Here is a 24,106-nt window from a genome sequence, read left to right as displayed (position 1 = left end):
GCAAATCTTCCTCTCGCTCCCAGGTGGCTTCATCCTCCGTGTGGTGGCTCCACTGAACTTTGCAAAACTTGATAACCTTGCTGCGAGTAACTCGGCTGGCAAAGTCAAGAATCTTGACTGGTTTCTCCTCATAGGTCAAATTGTTATCCAACTGAATTGCTTCCAATGGCACTGTGTCTCTCAAAGGTATGTCAGCCATCTCCGCGTGACACTTTTTCAACTGAGAAACGTGGAACACATCATGCACTCCTGTCAATCCTTCTGGCAATTCCAACTTGTAGGCCACTTCTCCCATACGCTTCAAAACTCGATATGGCCCTACAAATCGTGGCGCTAACTTCCCCTTAACTCCAAAGCGCTTAATCCCTCGAAGTGGGGATACTCGAAGATAAGCTCTATCTCCGACTTCGTAAACTGTCTCCTTGCGTTTAGAATCTGCGTAGCTCTTCTGCCTGGACTGGGCTACCTTAAGCCTATCGCGAATCAACTTCACCTTCTGTTCAGACTCCTTAATCAGATCTGGTCCAAACAACTGACGGTCTCCAACTTCATCCCATGACAACGGTGTCCTGCACCTCCTTCCGTACAGAGCTTCGAAAGGGGCCATCTTCAAACTGGTCTGATAGCTATTATTGTAAGAGAACTCTGCATATGGCAAATTATCGTCCCAACTAGATCCATAATCTAGCGCACAAGCTCTCAGCATATCCTCCAAAATCTGATTGACTCTCTCGGTCTGTCCATCTGTCTGTGGATGAAAAGCTGTACTAAATTCTAGCCTAGTACCCAAAGTCTCATGCAACTGCATCCAGAACTTTGAGGTAAACTGGGTTCCTCTATCTGATACGATGCTCCTCGGAACTCCATGCAAACATACGATCCTGGTCATGTATATCTTTGCCAACTTAGCACTGGTGTAAGTGGTCTTTACTGGGATGAAATGTGCTACCTTCGTCAATCGATCAACTACAACCCAAATCGAGTCATAGCCTGAACGAGTCCTTGGTAATCCCGTGATAAAATCCATGCCTAGCTTATCCCACTTCCATTCGGGTATCGGCAATGGTTGCAACAATCCTGCTGGTTTCTGATGCTCTGCCTTTACTCTCTGACATACGTCACAAACTGCTACATACTCCGTAATATCCTTCTTCATTCCGGTCCACCAGAAATTATCCTTCAAATCCAAATACATCTTGGTATTTCCTGGGTGAATCGAATACGGTGAATCATGTGCCTCTTACAGAATCAACTTTCTGATCTCCGGGTCATTGGGTACATAAACACGGTCTTCAAACCATAAGGTGTCGTGCTCATCCTCACGAAATCCTTTAGCTTTTCCTTGGCTCATTTTCTCTTTTATAGAAGCAATCTCCTTGTCAGTTTTCTGAGCTTCTCTGATTCTATTCATCAGAGTTGACTGAATCTCCAATGCTGCTACATAGACTCTCGGAACTATTTCCAAACATAGTTCACGAAGATTTTCTGCTAACTCCTTGGGTATTTCTCCCGTCAGTAACGTATTGACATGGCTCTTGCGGCTTAATGCATCAGCTACTACATTAGCCTTCCCGGGATGATAATGCAATTTCATATCATAATCCTTGATGAGCTCCAACCATCTCCTTTGTCTGAGGTTCAACTCCTTCTGCGTGAAAATGTACTTCAAACTCTTATGATCCGTGTACACCTCACAATGATTTCCAATGAGGAAATGTCTCCATGTCCTCAATGCATGCACTACGGCTACTAACTCCAAATCATGCGTGGCATAATTCAATTCGTGCGGCTTCAGTTGTCGTGAAGCATACGAAACAACTCTCCCTTCCTGCATAAGCACTGCTCCAAGTCCTCGACGTGAAGCGTCGCAATACACCTGAAAGCACAAGTGCTCCCTAGGTGGTTTTGGTAATTGATGACAACTTATCTCTTGTTGGACTAATGTTTCTATCTAGTATGTTTCAGATAAGTTCAACAATGGAGTGGCATGGACTAAATGTTGTGGGAACTCCTTCAAGATGCTAGGGACAAAGGATTGGCTAAAGCTTCAAGCTCAAGACTCTTCATTTTACATTTTAGTGATCCAAGATCACATTGAGTCCATAGGAAAAGCCAATACTATCAAGGAGGGACGAGGTGTTGCTTAATGAGCCTCTTGCTTCATGTGCTTAATGATATGCTCCAAAATCCTCAGCTACTTTCCCACTTCCACATATGACCTAAACCCAAAGCCAAACTCGGACCTACTGATTATTCCTATCCGGTGCCACCGAGTTTCACCTGTCATAGCCACTGCCAGAAACCCTAATTAGCTCGATCTCACTGATGGGATCTCGGTCTCACCGAGATGGGCTCGCAAACTCTCTGTTACCTATTGCAATATTTTCGGTCCCACCGAGATATGCAATCGGCCCCACCGAGTTTGCTTGGCCAACTCTTTGTTTCACTTATTACCCAAATCGGTCCCACCGAGTTTGAGTAATCGGTCAAACCGAGTTTTGGATTTTCCCTAACCCTAGCACATCGGTCCCACCGAGTTGATCCAGTCGGTCCCATCGAAATCTCTAACGGTCACTAGGTTTACTATTTCGGTCCGACCGAGTCTGTTGATTCGGTCCCACTGAGATTGGAAAACTGTGTGTAACGGTTGGATTTTGTGTGGAGGCTATATATACCCCTCCACCTCCTCTTCATTCGTTGAGAGAGCCATCAGACTAAGCCTACACTTCCAGCATCCTATTTCTGAGAGAGAACTACCTACTCATGTGTTGAGGCCAAGATATTCCATTCCTACCATATGAATCTTGATCTCTAGCTTTCCTCAAGTTGCTTTCCACTCAAACCTTCTTTCCACCAGATCCAAATCCTATGAGAGAGAGTTGAGTGTTGGGGAGACTATCATTTGAAGCACAAGAGCAAGGAGTTCATTACCTACACACCATTTGTTACTTCTTGGAGAGTGGTGTCTCCTAGATTGGCTAGGTGTCACTTGGGAGCCTCCGACAAGATTGTGGAGTTGAACCAAGGAGTTTTTAAGGGCAAGGAGATCGCCTACTTCATGAAGATCTACCGCTAGTGAGGAAAGTCCTTCGTGGGCGATGGTCATGGTGGGATAGACAAGGTTGCTTCTTCGTGGACCCTTTGTGGGTGGTTGCTTCTTCATGGACCCTTCATGGGTGGAGCCCTCCGTGGACTCACGCAACCGTTACCCTTCGTGGGTGGAGCCCTCCGTGGACTTGCGCAACTGTTACCCTTCGTGGGTTGAAGTCTCCATCAACGTGGATGTAGGATAGCACCACCTATCCGAACCACGGGAAAAACATCTGTGTCTCCAATTGCGTTTGAATTCTCCAAACCCTTCCCTTTACATTCTTGCAAGTTGCATGCTTTATTTTCCGCTGCCTATACACTCTTTGCATGCTTGCTTGATATGTATTGTGAATGTTGAAATTATGCCTAAACTCCACTTAAACCGAAAAAGCTTAAAAATTGCAACTTTAGCATGAAGTGTCTAATCACCCCCCTCTAGACACATCTACTTCAAGGTCCTACAAGTGGTATCAGAGCTTTGGTCTCCATTGCCTTGGTTTAATCACCATTGGAGGAAGATGGATGTGTCTAGTTTAGGGAGTCTTAGACATAGAGTGCCTATTCTTGATGGAGAATATTTTCATGAGTGGAAAAATGAGATGCTTGTAATCTTCAATCAATATCATTTGAACAAGTATATTGCTAGTCCTTGTGCACCTCATATTGATCCTTTGCATCCTACCCTAGATGAAGATATTGATATGATTCGCAATATTAGAACTATTGAGCTCATCATTAGAGGATTGCCCAAAAATTTGATTGCTAGTTTGCCTACTCTTAATTGTGCCTATACTATATGGAAATTTCTTGAGGAACGATTTCCCGATCATTCCTTGAAAACTTTGGATGAAATTCTCCATAAATCTATTGCCTTGAGTAAGATGAACTCTAGTGATCCTAGTTTTGGTAATTGTCTATTTGAACTTACCAATCTTAAGCATGCTAAAGGAGATATTGGAATCATTAGTGATATCATATTCGAAGCTATAAGAATGCATAAAAGTGACCACTTTGATGATCATTTATCTAATGAATTACCCTCTCTAGGAAATGATGAGTCACAAGATCATGATGAACATGGATACTATGATAATGATGATGATAGTGACTTAGATCTTGATGATGCAATGAGACATTTTGGTCTTATGGCAAATCTTCGGGGATATGAATCAGGAGGAAAGGAATGGGTTCTTGATAGTGGATGTACTGATCATATGACCGGAGATGAAGAGATGTTCCGTGAGCTTGCTGAAAATGACGACCCTCGAAAATATGTCACCTTTGGTGATAATTCAAAGGGTAAAGTGGTTGGCCTTGGTAAGGTGGCCATCTCACATGATAGTTCCATTCAAAATGTCATGCTCGTTGAATCTCTCGGCTACAACTTACTTTCAGTATCTAGACTTGCTGATTTCGGTTTGAATGTCCTATTTACTGAGGTAGATTGCCAAGTTTTTCGTCGAGACAATCATAAAATGGTCTTTACGGGTATGCGTAGAGGTGATCTTTACATTGTCGATTTCTCTAAAAAGACACAACCTAAAACTTGGTTTGTTGCTAAATCCTCAAAAGGTTGGTTGTGGCATAGACGACTAGGTCACGTTGGCATGAGAAACCTTGATAAGCTTATTAAAGGAAATCATATCCTTGGAGTTAACGATGTCATATTTGATAAGGATAGACTTTGCAGTGCTTGTCAAGCAGGTAAACAGGTTGGAGGAAGACATCCCGTGAAGAACGTCATGACCACAAGGAGGCCACTCGAGCTACTTCATATGGATCTTTTTGGTCCCAACGCCTACAAGAGTCTCGGTGGAAATTCTTTTGGTCTAGTTATAGTTGATGATTTTTCAAGATTTACGTGGGTGTTCTTTCTTAATGACAAGTCGCAGGTCCAGAAGATCTTCAGAAACTTCGCTAGGAAGGCCCAAAATCAGTTTGACGTGAAGATCAAGAAGGTTCGGAGTGACAACGGAACAGAGTTCAAGAACGCAAATGTGGACACCTTTCTTGACGAAGAAGGGATTTCACACGAGTTCTCGGCTACATACACACCTCAACAAAATGGAGTTGTTGAGAGGAAGAACCGGATGCTCATCGAAATGGCAAGAACGATGCTTGATGAATACAAGACGCCGAAGCACTTTTGGGCAGAAGCGGTTGAGACAGCTTGTCACGCAACAAATCGCTTATATCTTCACAAGCTACTCGGCAAGACAGCATACGAGCTTCTCACCGGTAACAAACCCCAAGTTGGATACTTTCGAGTATTCGGCTCAAAGTGCTATATTCTTGATAAGCATCGTCGTTCAAAGTTTGCTCCTAAATCTCATGAAGGTTTTCTACCCGATTATGGCTCAAACTCTCACACTTACCGTGTCTACAACAATTTCGCCCGAAAGGTTGAAGAGACGGTAGATGTGAAGTTTGATGAATCTAATGGCTCGCAAGTAGAGCAATTGCCAATTGATGTAGGAGACAAAGACCCTTCAGAAGCAATCCAAGACTTGTCCATTGGCAAAATTCGTCCAACGGAGGTGAAGGAGAGTACTTCATCCGTCCAAGTGGAAGCTTCTACTTCACGACAAGGTGAACCAAGAATCGACACAGAAGCATCCACAAGTGGGACACACCAAGATGAAGAAGACGAGGAAATACATCAAGACGAACATCAACAACCTCCTTCTCCACCACGACAAGAGAACGACGATGTCAACAATGAAGAAGGCCAAGAAGAAGAACAAGATGAAGAAGATGTTCAACGAAGACCCAAGCAAAAGCTCTCACGAGTTCGAGCAAGAATTGCCAAAGATCATCCCGTCGAGCAAATCCTCAATGATATACAAACCGGGAGAATCACTCGCTCAAAAACTCGTTTAGCTAACTTTTGTGAAAACTATTCATTCATCTCTAGCATTGAACCTATGAAGGTTGAAGAAGCATTGGAAGATCCGGATTGGATAAACGCTATGCATGAAGAGCTACACAATTTTGAGAGAAACCAAGTTTGGACATTGGTTGAGAAGCCCGACAACAACCACAACATCATTGGTACCAAATGGGTGTTTTGCAACAAGCAAGATGAAGATGGACAAGTGGTTCGCAACAAAGCATGTCTCGTCGCCCAAGGATACACACAAGTCGAAGGTATGGACTATGGTGAGACATATGCTCCCGTTGCTAGACTTGAGTCCATTCACATCTTACTTGCCTATGCTAATCACCATAATATCACCCTGTACCAAATGGACATTAAAAGTGCTTTCCTAAATGGTGAAATAGAGGAGGAAGTTTATGTCAAACAACCTCCCGGCTTTGTCAATCCTAAAAAACCAAATCATGTTTACAAACTTCACAAAGCTCTTTATGGTCTTAAACAAGCTCCTAGAGCATGGTATAAATGCTTGACCAAGTTCCTTACTACAAGTGGTTTTGAAATTGGTAAAATTGATTCTACTCTTTTTACTAAAAGGGTTAATGGAGAACTATTTGTATGCCAAATTTATGTCGATGATATCATATTTGGTTCAACTAACCCTCTCTTTAGTGAGAAGTTTGGAAAGCTAATGTCAGAGAAGTTTGAGATGTCTATGATGAGTGAACTCAAATTCTTTCTCGGTTTGCAAATCAAGCAAACTAAGGAAGGTACATTTGTCTCTCAAATGAAGTACACCAAGGACTTATTCAAGAAGCTCAATATGCAAGAATGCAAAGGTATGTCTACACCCATTCCTACTAGTGGACATAATGATTTGACCAAAGATGGTGAACCGGTTGATCAAAAGGTTTATCGCTCTATGATTGGTTCATTGTTATACCTATGTGCTTCACGTCCCAATATTATGCTAAGTGTGTGCATGTGTGCACGATATCAAGCTGCTCCTAAAGAATGTCATCTTAAGGCTGTGAAAAGGATAGTGAGATATTTAATCCATACACCAAATTTTGGCATTTGGTATCCTAAGAGATCTTCTTTTGATCTTGTTGGCTATTCCGACTCGGATTATGCCAGAGACAAGATTGATAGAAAGTCCACTTCGGGTACTTGTCAATTTCTTGGTAGATCTCTTGTGTCTTGGTCTTCCAAGAAACAAAACTCGGTATCCTTATCCACTGCCGAAGCGGAATACATTGCCGCTGGTTCATGTTGTGCTCAATTACTTTGGATGACCCAAACTCTTAAAGATTATGGGATCTATGTGAAACATGTTCCACTGCTTTGTGACAATGAAAGTGCTATCAAAATTGGTCATAATCCTGTACAACATTCTCGAACTAAGCATATTGAAGTTCGTCATCATTTCATTCGAGATCATGTTGCTAAGGGTGACATTAACCTTAAGCACGTCCGCACCGATAAGCAATTAGCGGATATATTTACTAAACCACTTGATGAGAAAGTGTTTTGCAGGTTGAGAGGATAATTGAACATCATTGATGCTTCGAACTTGGAGTAGAAACTCCATTGGACACATGCAAGACATGAGCTTATGACTAATCCATGATATATCTCTTATGATAACTATCTTATGTCTTGGATATATTTGCACCTTGCATGTTGTCTAACCCATGTAGGTGCTTGGTTGAATCTAATTCCATGAGATTGCGACTCACTCACATCTTGAGCAATCTCTACATCACCAAGACTCTACACAATGGTGGTTGAAGACAAGGAAGCACAAAACCATTCAAACATATCCTTTGACAAATTCTATGTTGAGCTTCATGATTGTCATTTTTGGATACACAAGTGCTCTTCCTTGCAAAGAACTAACCCATGTAGGTAGATGAACTCAAACTCCAAGTGGTGCTCCCAACTCTTGATGAGCTACATCAACCTTGAGCACCCACACAAGTTCAACTACATGAGCAAGAACCACACCACCACCCAAGGTATGTTATTCCATCTTAGAGAAGCTTTACTCCAAGACATGAGTCAAAGAAACTCAACAAGATGTGAATACATCAAGATGCTTAAACGAAAAATGGTAACCCCATTTTGAGCTTAAACGATGAGTATGACCTATGATCAAGTGTTCTCACTTGACTCCTAAGTCAATATACTCTAACATAGGTGACTATGTCACCGCCCAACTCTAGATGGAGTTCTCTTGTGTTCTTTTCTGTGTTATTGCATTTGTCTCATGCATGTTTAGTTTCTTTCTCTTTTTCAAAAAAAAAACAAAAAAAACTTCATCTAGATCTTTCAGTTTCTTTTCTTTTTTTATTTTTGTTCTGCATATTTCTGCATCAAATTTCTTGCAAATCCTTCAGGTAATTCATTGCAAATCTTTGTGAGATCCTACATGTCTAGTGAGCTGAGGTGACAAGTGTTTTTCTCTGTGATGAACTCGGTTTCACCGAATTGTCATTTTCGGTCCAACCGAATCCCTTCGGTACTACCGAAACATGCCACTCGGTGCCACCGATTTCGCAACAGGAAAAACAGTTTGCCACATATTCTATATTTCTTCTAATCCAGCTCCACTCAATGAATCTTGTCCTCTACAAGCATCACAGTTTTATTCACTGCTTTGTGCTGAATCTCAAGGACAAAACCTATTCGACGGATTCCAGGAAAAACCTTCTTGGAAATTGATGTCAAAGGGGGAGAGAGAGATCACATTAAAGCTTATCATCAAAGCTTATCATCGGGGAGAGAGAGATCACATCAAAAGCTTATCACCTACAAAGGAGAAAGTACTAAGGGGGAGAGAATACTCAAGGATCCCAAATATTAAGGGGGAGAAAGAAATCTCCAAGGGGAGAGAATACTCAAGGATCCCAGATGCTTGATGTTCAAGAGGAGAGATGCCACATGTCTTTTTGGGGGAAAGACATGTTCATATGTACTCATTTGAATTAAATTCTATTCATATCTTTCAGCTCTGATTTTCTGTTCCCTATCTTCTCCCAATATCCCATGTCAGATTCAGGGGGAGCAAGACATCTAAGGGAAAGAAATCAGTCAAATTCATTGCATATCTTTATTCTTGGGGACATGTTGAATCCAATGTGGTACCTTGTACTCACTCTCTACATGTCATCCCAGTCTTGGCATTCTTGTGGTTTCCTTTGTTTGCTCTGGCTAGTGGATGTACCTGTGTTATCTAACTTTGTTTGTGCAGGTTCATTCCATCCTAAGCCAACTCAAGACCACAAGGTAAGTATATGCATCAAAATCATGAGTATGAGGAGTTCTTGCTTATGTACATACTGTTTGCAAGAAGGACTCATGAGCATGAAGGTATTTTCCTTGATAATCTTTTGCTCTGATGCATATGGCCAAGATACATGTAACACATTGCCTACTCTGTCATGGTTATGCTCTCACATGCCTCTATATTTCATATTTACACGAGTGCATACATGTAGGGGGAGCCTATGCTTGTTACATGTCCTTCCAAAGCTTTACTTGCTGTTCTTTATATCTTTATCTAAAGCTTTGATGTATGTTGCCATCAATTACCAAAAAGGGGGAGATTGAAAGCACAAGTGCTCCCTAGGTGGTTTTGGTAATTGATGACAACATATCTCTTGTTGGACTAATGTTTCTATCTAGTATGTTTCAGATAAGTTCAACAATGGAGTGGCATGGACTAAAGGTTGTGGGAACTCCTTCAAGATGCTAGGGACAAAGGATTGGCTAAAGCTTCAAGCTCAAGACTCTTCATTTTACATTTTAGTGATCCAAGATCACATTGAGTCCATAGGAAAAGCCAATACTATCAAGGAGGGATGAGGTGTTGCTTAATGAGCCTCTTGCTTCATGTGCTTAATGATATGCTCCAAAATCCTCAGCTACTTTCCCACTTCCACATATGACCTAAACCCAAAGCCAAACTCGGACCTACCGATTATTCCTATTCGGCGCCACCGAGTTTCACCTGTCATAGCCACTGCCAGAAACCCTAATTAGCTCGGTCTCACCGATGGGATCTCGGTCTCACCGAGATGGGCTCGCAAACTCTCTGTTACCTATTACAATATTTTCGGTCCCACCGAGATATGCAATCGGCCCCACCGAGTTTGCTTGGCCAACTCTTTGTTTCACTTATTACCCAAATCGGTCCCACCGAGTTTGAGTAATCGGTCAAACCGAGTTTTGGATTTTCCCTAACCCTAGCACATCGGTCCCACCGAGTTGATCCAGTCGGTCCCACCGAAATCTCTAACGGTCACTAGGTTTACTATTTCGGTCCGACCGAGTCTGTTGATTCGGTCCCACCGAGATTGGAAAACTGTATGTAACAGTTGGATTTTGTGTGGAGGCTATATATACCCCTCCACCTCCTCTTCATTCGCTGAGAGAGCCATCAGACTAAGCCTACACTTCCAGCATCCTATTTCTGAGAGAGAACTACCTACTCATGTGTTGAGGCCAAGATATTCCATTCCTACCATATGAATCTTGATCTCTAGCTTTCCTCAAGTTGCTTTTCACTCAAACCTTCTTTCCACCAGATCCAAATCCTATGAGAGAGAGTTGAGTGTTGGGGAGACTATCATTTGAAGCACAAGAGCAAGGAGTTCATTACCTACACACCATTTGTTACTTCTTGGAGAGTGGTGTCTCCTAGATTGGCTAGGTGTCACTTGGGAGCCTCCGACAAGATTGTGGAGTTGAACCAAGGAGTTTGTAAGGGCAAGGAGATCGCCTACTTCGTGAAGATCTACCGCTAGTGAGGCAAGTCCTTCGTGGGCGATGGCCATGGTGGGATAAACAAGGTTGCTTCTTCGTGGACCCTTTGTGGGTGGTTGCTTCTTCGTGGACCCTTCGTGGGTGGAGCCCTCCGTGGACTCGCGCAACCGTTACCCTTCGTGGGTGGAGCCCTCCGTGGACTCGCGCAACCGTTACCCTTCCTGGGTTGAAGTCTCCATCAACATGGATGTAGGATAGCACCACCTATCCGAACCACAGGAAAAACATCCGTGTCTCCAATTGCGTTTGAATTCTCCAAACCCTTCCCTTTACATTCTTGCAAGTTGCATGCTTTATTTTCCGCTGCCTATACACTCTTTGCATGCTTGCTTGATATGTATTGTGAATGTTGAAATTATGCCTAAACTCCACTTAAACCGAAAAAGCTTAAAAATTGCAACTTTAGCATGAAGTGTCTAATCACCCCCCTCTAGACACATCTACTTCAAGGTCCTACAACACCTCATAATCCTTGGTCTGATCTGGCAAAACCAACACTGGTGAGGTAACCAAACGGTTCTTCAATTCCTGAAAACTTGCCTCACACTCCTCAGTCCATTTGAACTTAGTATCCTTCTTCAACAACTCCGTCATAGGCTTCGCAATCTTTGAGAAATTCTCAATAAACCTCTGGTAGTATCCTGCGAGTCCAAGAAAACTCCGGATCTCTCCAACGGTAGTTGAGGCTTCCCACTTGGTCACAGTTTCAACTTTAGCGGGATCTACTGCTATACCTTCTCCGGATATAACGTGTACGAGGAATCCTACTTCCTTCAACCAAAACTCACATTTGCTGAACTTGGCATATAATTGATGTTCTCTGAGCTTTCCAAGTGCCAAACGCAAATGCTCCTTATGTTCCTCTTCATTCTTTGAATAAACCAGGATATCATCAATGAACACTACGACGAACTTATCCAAAAACTCCATAAACACTTTGTTCATCATGTTCATAAAATAGGTAGGCGCGTTAGTCAGTCCAAATGACATAACGGTATACTCATACAGTCCATACCTGGTGGTAAAAGCTGTCTTAGGTATGTCCTGCTCTCGAATCTTCAACTGATGGTACCCTGATCGCAAATCGATCTTGGAAAACACTTTAGCTCCTTGCAATCAATCAAACAGATCATTGATCATTGGTAGCGGGTACTTGTTCTTGATTGTTACTTCGTTCAATCCTTGATAGTCAACAACCATCCTTAACGATCCATCCTTCTTCTCTACTAGAAGTACTGGTGATCCCCAAGGCGAAGAACTTGGGCGAATGTAACCTTTATCCAGTAACTCCTTAATCTGCTTCTTAATTTCCACCAAATCTTTTGCTGGCATCCTATAAGGTCGCTTCGATATTGGCCCAGTGCCTGGCAAAAGCTCAATCAAAAACTCAATATCTCTATCCAGTGGCATGCCTGGCAACTCTTCGGGAAATACATCAGAAAAATCCTTTACCACTGGTACTTCCTCCTGCACAACTCCTGATAAGGAATTTACTTGTGTCCTGTTTGGCGCATGCCGGGATACATACTTGATCCTTCTTCCTTCTGGCGTTGGTAAGCAAAATTGTCTTACTGGCGCAATCGATGTTTCCTTCATACATCGACAGCCAATCCATACCAAGAATCACATCCAGACCTTGGGATTCCAAAATAATTAAATCCGTTGGGAAAACATGCCTTCCTATACCTAATGGCACTTGAAAACATCCTTGACTGGTCATGTACTCTGCTCCTGGTGAGCTTACTAGCATAGGTGTTTTGAGAACCCTAGTGGGCAGGCTATACTTTTCCACAAATCCCCTTGATATGTATGAATGCGATGCACCAGTATCAAAAAGAACGAGTGCAGTAAATGTCTTAACCATAAACTTACCTATTACTGCATCGGGCTGAGCTTCAACCTCCTCCACATTAACGTGGTTCACCTGTCCCCTGTTGAAAGGGTTCGGCTTCTTTCCAGAGCTTCCATTGCCGTTTTGGCCTTCAGGGCATTCATTGGCATAATGTCCGGTCTTGGAACACTTGAAACAGGTGACTTGACTCAGATCTCTCTTGGCTGGGGTTGATGGGGTGTTGCGGTTCTGTCCATTGCTTCCTCCATTCCCATTACCATTCTTGGTGCCATTGTGATTGTGCGAGCTACCTACTCCATGGGTATGCTGAAAATGTCCTCCCGGTCTAGGGGTAAAACGTGGCTTCTGCTGAGCTCCTGAATTATACTTTCCTTGTCCATACTTCCTCTTGCGGTTCTCAATTTGCTGCTGCTTCCCTTCAATCATAAGAGCACGGTCTACCAACTCCTGGTAGTTGTTGAAGGTGGCTACCATCAACTACATACTCAACTCATCATTCAGTCCTTCCAGGAACTTCTCCTGCTTAGCTGCATCCGTAGCAACGTCGTCTGGGGCATAACGTGATAGTTTACTAAACTCCTCCACATACTGGCCAACTGTCCGTCCTCCTTGGCGCAAGTTACGAAACTCACGCTTCTTCATGGCCATTGCCCCTGCTGAAACATGGGCAGTACGAAAAGCCTGCTGAAACTAATCCCATGTGACAGTGTCGACTGGGAAGGTGGCTGTGAAATTCTCCCACCAGGATGCTGCGGGTCCTTCTAACTGATGTGCGACAAACTTCACCTTCTCCGCATCTGTGCATCCTGCTGTGGTCAACTCCCTAGCTATCTTGCGGAGCCAATCATCTGCTACTATCGGCTTGGTGCTACTGGAAAACACCGGCGGATTCAGCCTAAGAAAACGAGCTAAGTGGTCAACAGGTGGTGGTGGTGGTGGGTTTTTGTTGTTCCCCTGATTCTGATTCTGAACTAGCAACTGCATCAAGGTGTTTTGCTGCTGGATCAACTGGGTGAGCTCCGGCGGAAAGGCAAATCCAGGGTCACGTCTCGGAGGCATCTGAGGGTTTAGAAAAGATGAGATATAAGAATAGAGAGGGTCTAAAGAGAAAACACTACCCATATGCACATGAGGCAAAAGCAAACAATTCACTTCATTCAATCAAACAAAGGCATACAATCGATCTAGCTATCGCAAGAGTGCTCAGACTACTATATTTACATGGTGGACTACTACTACTGATGAGGTGGTCTACTAGAAATACTCTACGGTTGTAGACTCCATGATATCTGCTCCTGCTCCATCAACATAGTCATCATCGCTACTATCTGCTTCCGAGTCGGTGCCGTCGATGATGATGTAGTCTTCCGGGCTAATCTCCTTGGGTTCTTCGTCTTCATCTACTGGAGTCGGGCCTCCCATAAATATTCCAATCTTCTTGATTAGATCGTCATTCTTCTCCACCAATACTTCAATTTCTTCTTCATACTCTTCGCGTGTAGCCTTCAGTTCTTCCTCCAGTTCCTTGATTCTAGTCTTAGCCTTCTTCAGATCTATCATGTCGGCGCACATCTGATTCTCCTGTCGTCGAATGTGCTAGTTTAACTCCTGGATAAAAGCTGCAATTGATCTATCTTTCCTGGTGCTGATCATCTCCCAGTGTTCATCTCGGCGCCCACAAATCTGGTAGATAGTATCCTTAAGATCCTTGCGGTAGACTTCTCCAATGCGTCCCATTGCGATGTGAGCTGCCATACTCTTTCCTAGACTTCAAGTTGGTGCATCAAAAGAAAACTCTATGGGCTCAGTGACTGGCATGAACGTCCTTCCTGGAACTTGAACTTGAATCATCCATCGCTCTTCTTCAGGTAAAGTGGCGTTGTAGGTTCCCGTGAAGCTTGGTACTCCTATGTTCAGGTATCTAGTGACTTCCTTCAAGTGGCGTCCAAAGGGTGTATCTTCATCTGGTTGGGTGAACTTGTTCCTTGCATCCGCCATCCTAAAGAGTAGAAAAGATGAGAAGTCAGAAGAGAAGAGAGTGAGTAGTGATCTAGGTCTTTAGCTTAGTGGTCGTGTCCTACAGTCAGCGTGTGCTCTGATACCATCTCTGTAGCGACCGGACCTCAAACAGTCTGATCTCTGTGCTCCGGTGTCATCCCTGGATCAGTAATGCTGACACCACACAGTACTCGGAGGATTTATAGCAGAGTAGCAATCACACACTTATTACATCGAGTGTCTCAAAAGAGAACTTATTACAATAAATATGGCTTAAGGCCATCTAATAACGATAACAGCGGAAGGCTTGGAAGGTAAGTGAGTCCATCAACTCCAACGGCATCACTGAGTATAGATCCACGACCTAAAAACTCCTTAATCGTCGTCTGAAAAGTCTGCAACATTAACGTTGCAGCCCGAAAACGGGTCAGCACATGGAATATGCTGGCAAGGTAACACATAGAGAGTAATGGAATGCAACAGCTATACTATATGCATATTTGGCTGGTGGAAAGCTCTATGGTTACAGTTTTTGCGTAAAGCCAATTTTTCCCTACTTCAAAGGAATAAAATTAATTACTATCATGGTGGTTGTTAAACATTGAGAATGGTTGACAGCATTCTCAATCCCAATTAAGTAACATCATTAAACCCAACAAAATTTACTTTAGAGTAACATGTTGAGATTCACTTGATAGTCCAGGTACTAGATACTCAAGATGTCCATAACCGGGGACACAGCTAACCATGATTAGTTTATACACTCTGCAGAGGTTTGTGCACTTTTCCCCACAAGACTTGATCACCTCCGTTGGATTTCTCGCACTACATGGTGTTTGAGAAACGGATGACCGAGACACAGTCTTTCAGAAGCACTAGCACCTTACGATGGATAGACCGGTACACCTACTTTACCCTACATCTGCTAGTCTACCCTGTAAGAGTTCGCACGACTTACTCAACTATGCCAGAGCCCATAATGGCTTGTGGCTGCACACGGAAGTTTCTAGTATGAATAATCTCATGATCCCTTTGAGCCTGGGTGGCGGTCCAAAATAAAAACAGGCAAGTCCTGGAATACCGAGGTGCCTCAATCCACCCAGATGTGTGTTAGGTTGCCACCTTAGATAAACCATTAATTAACAATCTCACATCTGTCATGGATATCACTCACCCAATCCACGTCTACTAGCATAGCATGGCATAATAAGCAAACGTAGAAGTAACTCCCAAAGGTTTGATAATAAACAGGTAATAGGTACTACCTCATCTACTTCCCATCCCACAATTTAATTAGATCCTAATCATGCAATGTGTGAGGATTGATCTAATGCAATAAAACTGGGTTGTAGAAAAAGGTATGATCAAAGTGTTACTTGCCTTGCTGATGATCCGCGAAACCTAGAGATTCAAAGTAACAGGCGGCGCACTCCGGGTATTCTATCGCAGACAAACGAACAAGCATACAATAAGTACTCATCTAATGCACAGGTAAAACTCAAATAGAAGATCTAACCAGAAAGTTCAACTTAAGAACCCTGGTTGGCAAAAAGAATCAAATCGAACGAAGCAAAGAAAGTCAAACGGCGAAAGAAAACAACTTCGTTTTAGTAATCTGAACCTAAGTCAAATTTTACAGTAGCAAAAACTTGTTTAAGTTGATTATTCGGAAAGAGGGTTTCGAGACGAAACTCCAGGCGCTTGAATCGCCTGATTCCGATAAACGAGCGAAAAGTTATACTAAAACGAAAATCGGATCAGAAATCGCGATCAGAAATTAACCGCGGAAAATCCGACGAAAAAGAAAAACGACGAACAGATTAATCGGTAATTAACCTAATCCGAAAAATAAATAAAATAGAAAAAAAATATTATTTTTTTTTCGAAAATAAAACCGATGAAAAGAAAAAAAATATATAAATAATTTTTTTTTAAAAAAAAAATTCGGCACGGAAGTCGAGGCGGCGGCGAACCTCGGGCGGCGCGCTACTCCGGTGGCGGCGGCGGCGGATCGGGCGCGGGGCTGGTGTGGGCTGGGGGCTCGGGTGCGGCGCTATATAAAGGCGCCCCCGGGCGGAGTCCCGCTCGGGTACGGCCCAAAGTCGGTTTCGTTTTTTTAATAATTACGCTCGGAAGAAAAATAAAAAGAAATACTAAACGGACTCCAAAAATCACGAAATAAATTTTCCCGGGTTTCTAAAATCAAGCCTGATAAAGTGAACATTTATCTGGGCCCAAACTACAACTTTGAAAAACGCACATTTTTCCTAAATTCAATTAAAAATACCGAAAAACTCCGAAATAAATCTTATTTGATTTTTTTATTAAATCCTCAATATTTCTATATTTTGGGAAAGTCATTTTATTCCCTCTCTCATATTTTTGTAATAGAAATAATTGATGATAAAATAAATAAAATCAAATCCTGTTTACATAATTTTGAGAAAACTCAAATATGTAAATAACGAAATCCTCAACTCTCTCCGTGGGTCCTTGAGTTGCTTAGGATTTTCTAGGATCAAAACCAAAAGCAAAATAAAATATGATATGCATGATGATCTAATGTATAACATTCCAAATTGAAAATTTGGGATGTTACAATAAACTATTTTACTAGCCATAGATTCATCAAAATAAGTAAACAACACATGAAAAACAGAATCTGTCAAAAACAGAACAGTCTATAGTAATCTGAATCAAACGTATACTTATGGAACTCATAAAATTCTAAAATAAATTGCTGAACATGAGAAATTTATCTATTAATCATCTGCAAAAAGAATTAACTAAATATCACTCTCCAAATAAAAATGGCAGCAATTCTCGTGAGCGCTAAAGTTTTTGTTTTTTACAGCATGATCAACAAGACTTCACCCAAGTCTTCCCAAAGGTTTTACTTGGAACAAACACTAATTAAAAGCATAAAATCACATCTAAACAGAGGCTATATTAATTATTTATTACTAAACAGGAACAAAAATCAAGTAATTAAAATAAAATTGGGTTGCCTCCCAACAAGCGCTATCGTTTAATGCCCCTAGCTAGGCATGATGATGTCAATGATGCTCACATAAAAGATAAGAATTGTAACATAAAAAGAGCATCATGAAGAATATGACTAGCACATTTAAGTCTAACATACTTCCTATGCATAGGGATTTTGTGAGCAAACAACTTGTGGGAACAAGAATCAACATGCATAGGAAGGTAAAACAAGCACAACTTCAAAATTTTAAGCACATAGAGAGGAAACTTGATATTATTGCAATTCCTACAAGCATATATTCCTCCCTCATAATAATTTTCAGTAGCATCATGAATGAATTCAACAATATAACCAGCACCTAAAGCATTCTTTTCATGATCTACAAGCATAGAAAATTTACTACTCTCCACATAGGCAAAATTCTTCTCATTCGGAATAGTGGGAGTATCATAAGAGACTTGAATACTATAATTTTTTTCCACATTAAAAGAGTAATGTTCAGATAAGGGGTAATCATAATCATGACAAGTTCTATAAATATAATCACTACTTTTTATAGCATAAGTATCATCACAATAATCATCATAAGTAGGAGGCATGCTATCATCATTATAAACTTGCATATCAAAACTTGGGAGACTAAAAATATCATCTTCATTAATCATAGCATCCCCAAGCTTGGGACAAACATTAATTGCAGCAAATATATTCTCAAAAACATCATCTTCATCAAACATAGCATCCCCAAGCTTGGGCCTTTTCATATCATAAGCATAATCACTCTCATCATTAATAGTATGGATAGCACCAATAGTATAGCAATTATCATATTCTTCCAAGCAAGTGCCAAAAAGATTTTCAAGATCATAAGAAGTATCATTATCTTCCACAATGATATTTTCATGAGGCACAATATTAATAGGAGAAACATTATTTGGGAGAGATATATTTTTACCTCTCTTCCTTTTTCTTTTCTTCTTCTTCTTCACCACATCATGTGTGGGTTCAATCCTCTTTTTGGAACTCCTTATTAATGAGATTGGTTGAATAGGAGGCTCCTCCTTGTTACCTGATTCATCATAAGAAATAATAGGAGGATATTGGGAAGTCTCTTCCCTTTCATTAGTATTCTCTTCATCTTTTATTTGTTTTCTTTTCTTTATGTAGTTGGCAATATAAGGATTTTCAATACAATTCACCGCACAATACATATAAATTTCCTCTAGATCAAAATCAAGAAGTTTATCAAGGGCAAATTTTGGAATATCCTTAGTTATACGTTTCATTTCTTCGTAGCCCAAAAGCAAACTAAGTTCATTATAATGTGCAAGGGAAATCAAGTCATCACAATTTTTGGACACGATTAGATCATGAAACAATTTGCATCGGATAATTAAATGACCACGTTCATTACAAAGCTCACAAGTATGGCCAAGAAAATTTAAATTTTCAGCACAATCATCTAGCTCTTCTTGCAACAATTTAGTTTCTAAGTACTTATGCTTCTTGCAATATCTATCTTCTCTATTTGGTGTATACTTGCAAACCCAATGCACTCCACAAAAATTGACATGTTTATAGGAGACATTTTCATCATAACTAGTGCAATCATCATTAGTATCATGGATATTCAAAGAATTCGTACTAACAACATTGCAATCATGCTTACCATTCAAATATTTAGTGCCAAACATTTTATAGATTTCTTCTTCTAGCACTTGGGCACAATTATCCTTTCCATCATACTCACGAAAGATATTAAAAAGGTGAAGCATACGAGGCAAACTTAATTCCATTTTTTATAGTTTTCTTTTATAAACTAAACTAGTGATAAAACAAGAAACTAAAAGACTCGATTGCAAGATCTAAAGATATACCTTCAAGCACTCACCTCCCCGGCAACGGCGCCAGAAAAGAGCTTGATGTCTACTACACAACCTTCTTCTTGTAGACGTTGTTGGGCCTCGAAGTGCAGAGGTTTGTAGGACAGTAGCAAATTTCCCTCAAGTGGATGACCTAAGGTTTATCAATCCATAGGAGGCTTAGGATGAAGATGGTTTCTCTCAAGCAACCCTGCAACCAAATAACGAAGAGTCTCTTGTGTCCCCAACACACCCAATACAATGGTAAACTGTATAGGTGCACTAGTCTGGCGAAGAGAGGGTGGTACAAGTGGTATATGGATAGTAGATAAAGGTATTTGTAATCTGAAATTATAAAAACAGCAAGGTAACTAATGATAAAAGTGAGCGTAAACGGTATTGCAATGCATTGAAACAAGGCCTAGGGTTCATACTTTCGCTAGTGTAAGTTCCCTCAACAATAATATCATAATTGGATCACATAACTATCCCTCAACATGCAACAAAGAGTCACTCCAAAGTCACTAATAGTGGAGAACGAACGAAGAGATTATGGTAGGGTACGAAACCACCTCAAAGTTATTCTTTCCAATCAATCCGTTGGGCTATTCCTATAAGTGTCACAAACAGCCCTAGAGTCCGTACTAGAATAACACCTTAAGACACAAATCAACCAAAACCCTAAATGTCACCTAGATACTCCAATGTCACCTCAAGTATCCGTGGGTATGATTATACGATATGCGTCACACAATCTCAGATTCATCTATTCAACCAACACAAAGGACCTCAAAGAGTGCCCCAAAGTTCTACCGGAGAATCACGACGAAAACGTGTGCCAACCCCTATGCATAGGTTCATGGGCGGAACCCGCAAGTTGATGACCAAAACATACATCAAGTGAATCAATAGAATACCCCATTGTCACCACGGGTATCCCACGCAAGACATACATCAAGTGTTCTCAAATCTTTAAAGACTCAATCCGATAAGATTACATCAAAGGGGAAACTCAATTCATTACAAGAGAGAAGAGGGGGAGGAGAAACATAAGATCCAACTATAATAGCAAAGCTCGCAATACATCAAGATCGTATCATCTCCAGAACATGAGAGAGAGAGAGATCAAACACATAGCTACTGGTACATACCCTCAGCCCCGAGGGAGAACTACTCCCTCCTCGTCATGGAGAGCACCGGGATGATGAAGATGGCCATCGGAGAAGGATTGCCCCCTCCGGCAGGGTGCCGGAACTGGTGTAGATTGGTTTTCGGTGGCTACGGAGGCTTCTGGCAGCGGAACTCCCGATCTATCTTTCGTTCTGGAAGTTTTAGGTCACGTAGGTATATATGGGTGCAGGGAGGACATCGGAGGAGCCACGTGGGTCCCACGAGACAGGGGGCGCGCCCTAGGGGGGGCGCCCCCCACCCTCGTGAGCACCTCGTTCCTTCCTTGACGTGGGGTCCAAGTCCATCAGGTGTGTTTCCTTCCAAAAATAACTTCTCCAGTTGATTTCATTCCGTTTCGACTCCGTCTGATATTCCTTTTCTTCAAAACACTGAAATAGGCATAAAACAGCAAATCTGGGCTGGGCCTCTGGTTAATAGGTTAGTCCCAAAAATAATATAAAAGTGGATAATAAAGCCCAATATTTCCCAAAACAGTAGATAATATAGCATGGAGCAATCAAAAATTATAGATACTTGGAGACGTATCAACGCGGCAGAGGACGGCAGTCTACGAGAGCGTATTGTGGGAGCGAGAGGATCTCCGTGCGTCCCCTCGACGAACCGCGGTGCCGACGTATCGGCGCGGGGGGGAGGGCGGCTTTGGCGGAGCGAATGGAGTGGGGGGGGAGGGGGGGAGGGGGTTTGGGGAATATTATTGGCTAGTTGGCCGAAGGGCTATTGAATTTGAGATTTGGGGGGAATTTTTGGGTGGGATTTTCGTGCGGTGGGCGGGGGGAGTTTGGCGCATGGTCGGTTTCTCCAAATGCAGTCCCACGTGTCAGTGTAGAGGCAAGCTGAAGCACGTTCCATTTGCGTGAGTCGTGTGCAGGACGGAACGTGTGTGGGGTGCAATGCGACCGCGACAGGGTGCTGTGAGTGTACCGCCTTTTTTCCTTTTAAACTGGGTGCTTCACCCCTCAAAAAAATTCTTGGTGCTTCGCGCGATCCATTGATAATACTACTAGTAATCCGGTAATCCTGACTAAAACGGCGCGGCCGGGTCTTTTCCCGCATGATATGCTGGGAGGTTGGCCTAGTTGGGTTTTTAGGATGAGTAATGCTACACCTACGTAATTCCAGTTACGTAATTAACGTAATGTGAAACGTGTGAGCTGTTGATTGTTGATTGGGGGAGGGAGGGGCCCACCACCATGAAAATCAGGGAGGAGAGAGAGAGAGAGGCAATTTACGTTAACCCTTTCGTAGGTTCCCGTAGATGTAGAAAGATGTGAAATGCGTGAATGTGTGGTGGACGTACTATTGGAGTGCCCAAGATAAATTGTGTATGTAGATCCTATGTGTTTATTTACTTCGCATGTTAGCTTTGTCTCGGTTCAAACCTTCTACGTTTATACACACAAAAACGAATCATCATCCCATATCTATCTACTCTTATAAAAAGCAGAGTTGGTGATGATGGTGTGCCTGCCATCCTGCAATATAGGCCGTCTGATTTATATCTAACGGATAGGAAGGAAACTATGACAATTTAGTAATTTATCCGCACTCCTCTACACATTTGCCCATAAGGCCTTCCCTCGTTCATCCTTTTCTCCCACAAGATCTTGATGTTCCGTGCAACGCACAGACATCTTGCTAGTACTCCTACAATATACTATATTATTGTGAAAGTTCATATACACCGGCCGAGAGTAATGCAAACACGGCAGATTTTCATTACATTTCAAACTTTTATAGGACAGAAAAATAAAATAAACCCAACCCTAAACCTATTCTACGGCGGCGACCGACGTCCTCCATCTCCGATCTCCATGTACGGGGGTGATATGTCTCCGTCATATCTACTTTTCCAAACACTTTTGCCCTTGTTTTGGACTCTAACTTGTATGATTTGAATGGAACTAACCCGGACTGACGCTGTTTTCAGCAGAATTGCCATGGTGTTGTTTTATGTGCAGAAAACAAATATTCTCGGAATGACCTGAAACTCCACGGAACATCTTAGAAAAAATAATAAAAAATCCTCGCTAGAGATGAAGACCAGGGGCCCACACCCTTCTCACGAGGGTGGGGGGCGCCCCCCTAGGGCGCGCCCCCTACCTCGTGGGCCCCCTGGATGCCCTCCGACGCCAACTCTAACTCTATATATTTGCTTTCGGAGAGAGAAAAAATCAGAGAGAAGAAATCATCACGTTTTACGATACGGAGCCACCGCCAAGCCCTAAAACCTCTCGGGAGGGCTGATCTGGAGTCCGTTCGGGGCTCCGGAGAGGGGGATTCGTCGCTGTCGTCATCATCAACCATCCTCCATCACCAATTTCATGATGCTCACCGCCGTGCATGAGTAATTCCATCGTAGGCTTGCTGGACGGTGATGGGTTGGATGAGATTTATCATGTAATCGAGTTAGTTTTGTTAGGGTTTGATCCCTAGTATCCACTATGTTTTGAGATTGATGTTGCTATGACTTTGCTATGCTTAATGCTTGTCACTAGGGCCCGAGTGCCATGATTTCAGATCTGAACCTATTATGTTTTCATGAATATATGTGAGTTCTTGATCCTATCTTGCAAGTCTATAGTCACCTACTATGTGTTATGATCCGGCAACCCCGAAGTGACAATAATCGGGACCACTCCCGGTGATGACCATAGTTTGAGGAGTTCATGTATTCACTATGTGCTAATGCTTTGTTTCGGTTCTCTATTAAAAGGAGGCCTTAATATCCCTTAGTTTCCAATAGGACCCCGCTGCCACGGGAGGGTAGGACAAAAGATGTCATGCAAGTTCTTTTCCATAAGCACGTATGACTATATACGGAATACATGCCTACATTACATTGATGAATTGGAGCTAGTTCTGTGTCACCCTATGTTATGACTGTTACATGATGAACCACATCCGACATAATTATCCATCACCGATCCGGTGCCTACGAGTTTTCCATATACTGGTTTACGCTTATTTACTTTCCCGCTGCTACTGTTACAATCACTACAAAATACCAAAAACATTACTTTTGCTGTCTTTACTTTTGTTGCTGCTACCACCACTATCATATTACTTTGCTACTAAACACTTTGCTGCAGATACTAAGTTTCCAGGTGTGGTTGAATTGACAACTCAGCTTCTAATACTTGAGAATATTCTTTGGCTCCCCTTGTGTCGAATCAATAAATTTGGGTTGAATACTCTACCCTCGAAAGCTGTTGCGATCCCCTATACTTGTGGGTTATCAAGACAAATTTCTAGCGCCGTTGCCAGGGTGCATAGCTCTATTCTTTGAGTCACTTGGGATTTATATCTGCTTATCATTATGAAGAACTTGAGAGATCCAAAAACCAAGATCTATCCCTCAACTACGAGGGGAGGTAAGGAACTGCCATCTAGCTCTGCACTTGATTCACCTTCTGTTATGAGTAAGT

The sequence above is a fragment of the Triticum urartu genome, chromosome 7, assembly GCF_003073215.2.
Source record: "Triticum urartu cultivar G1812 chromosome 7, Tu2.1, whole genome shotgun sequence".
NCBI classification, from domain to species: Eukaryota; Viridiplantae; Streptophyta; class Magnoliopsida; order Poales; family Poaceae; genus Triticum; species Triticum urartu.
This window is presented reverse-complemented; position numbering follows the sequence as displayed.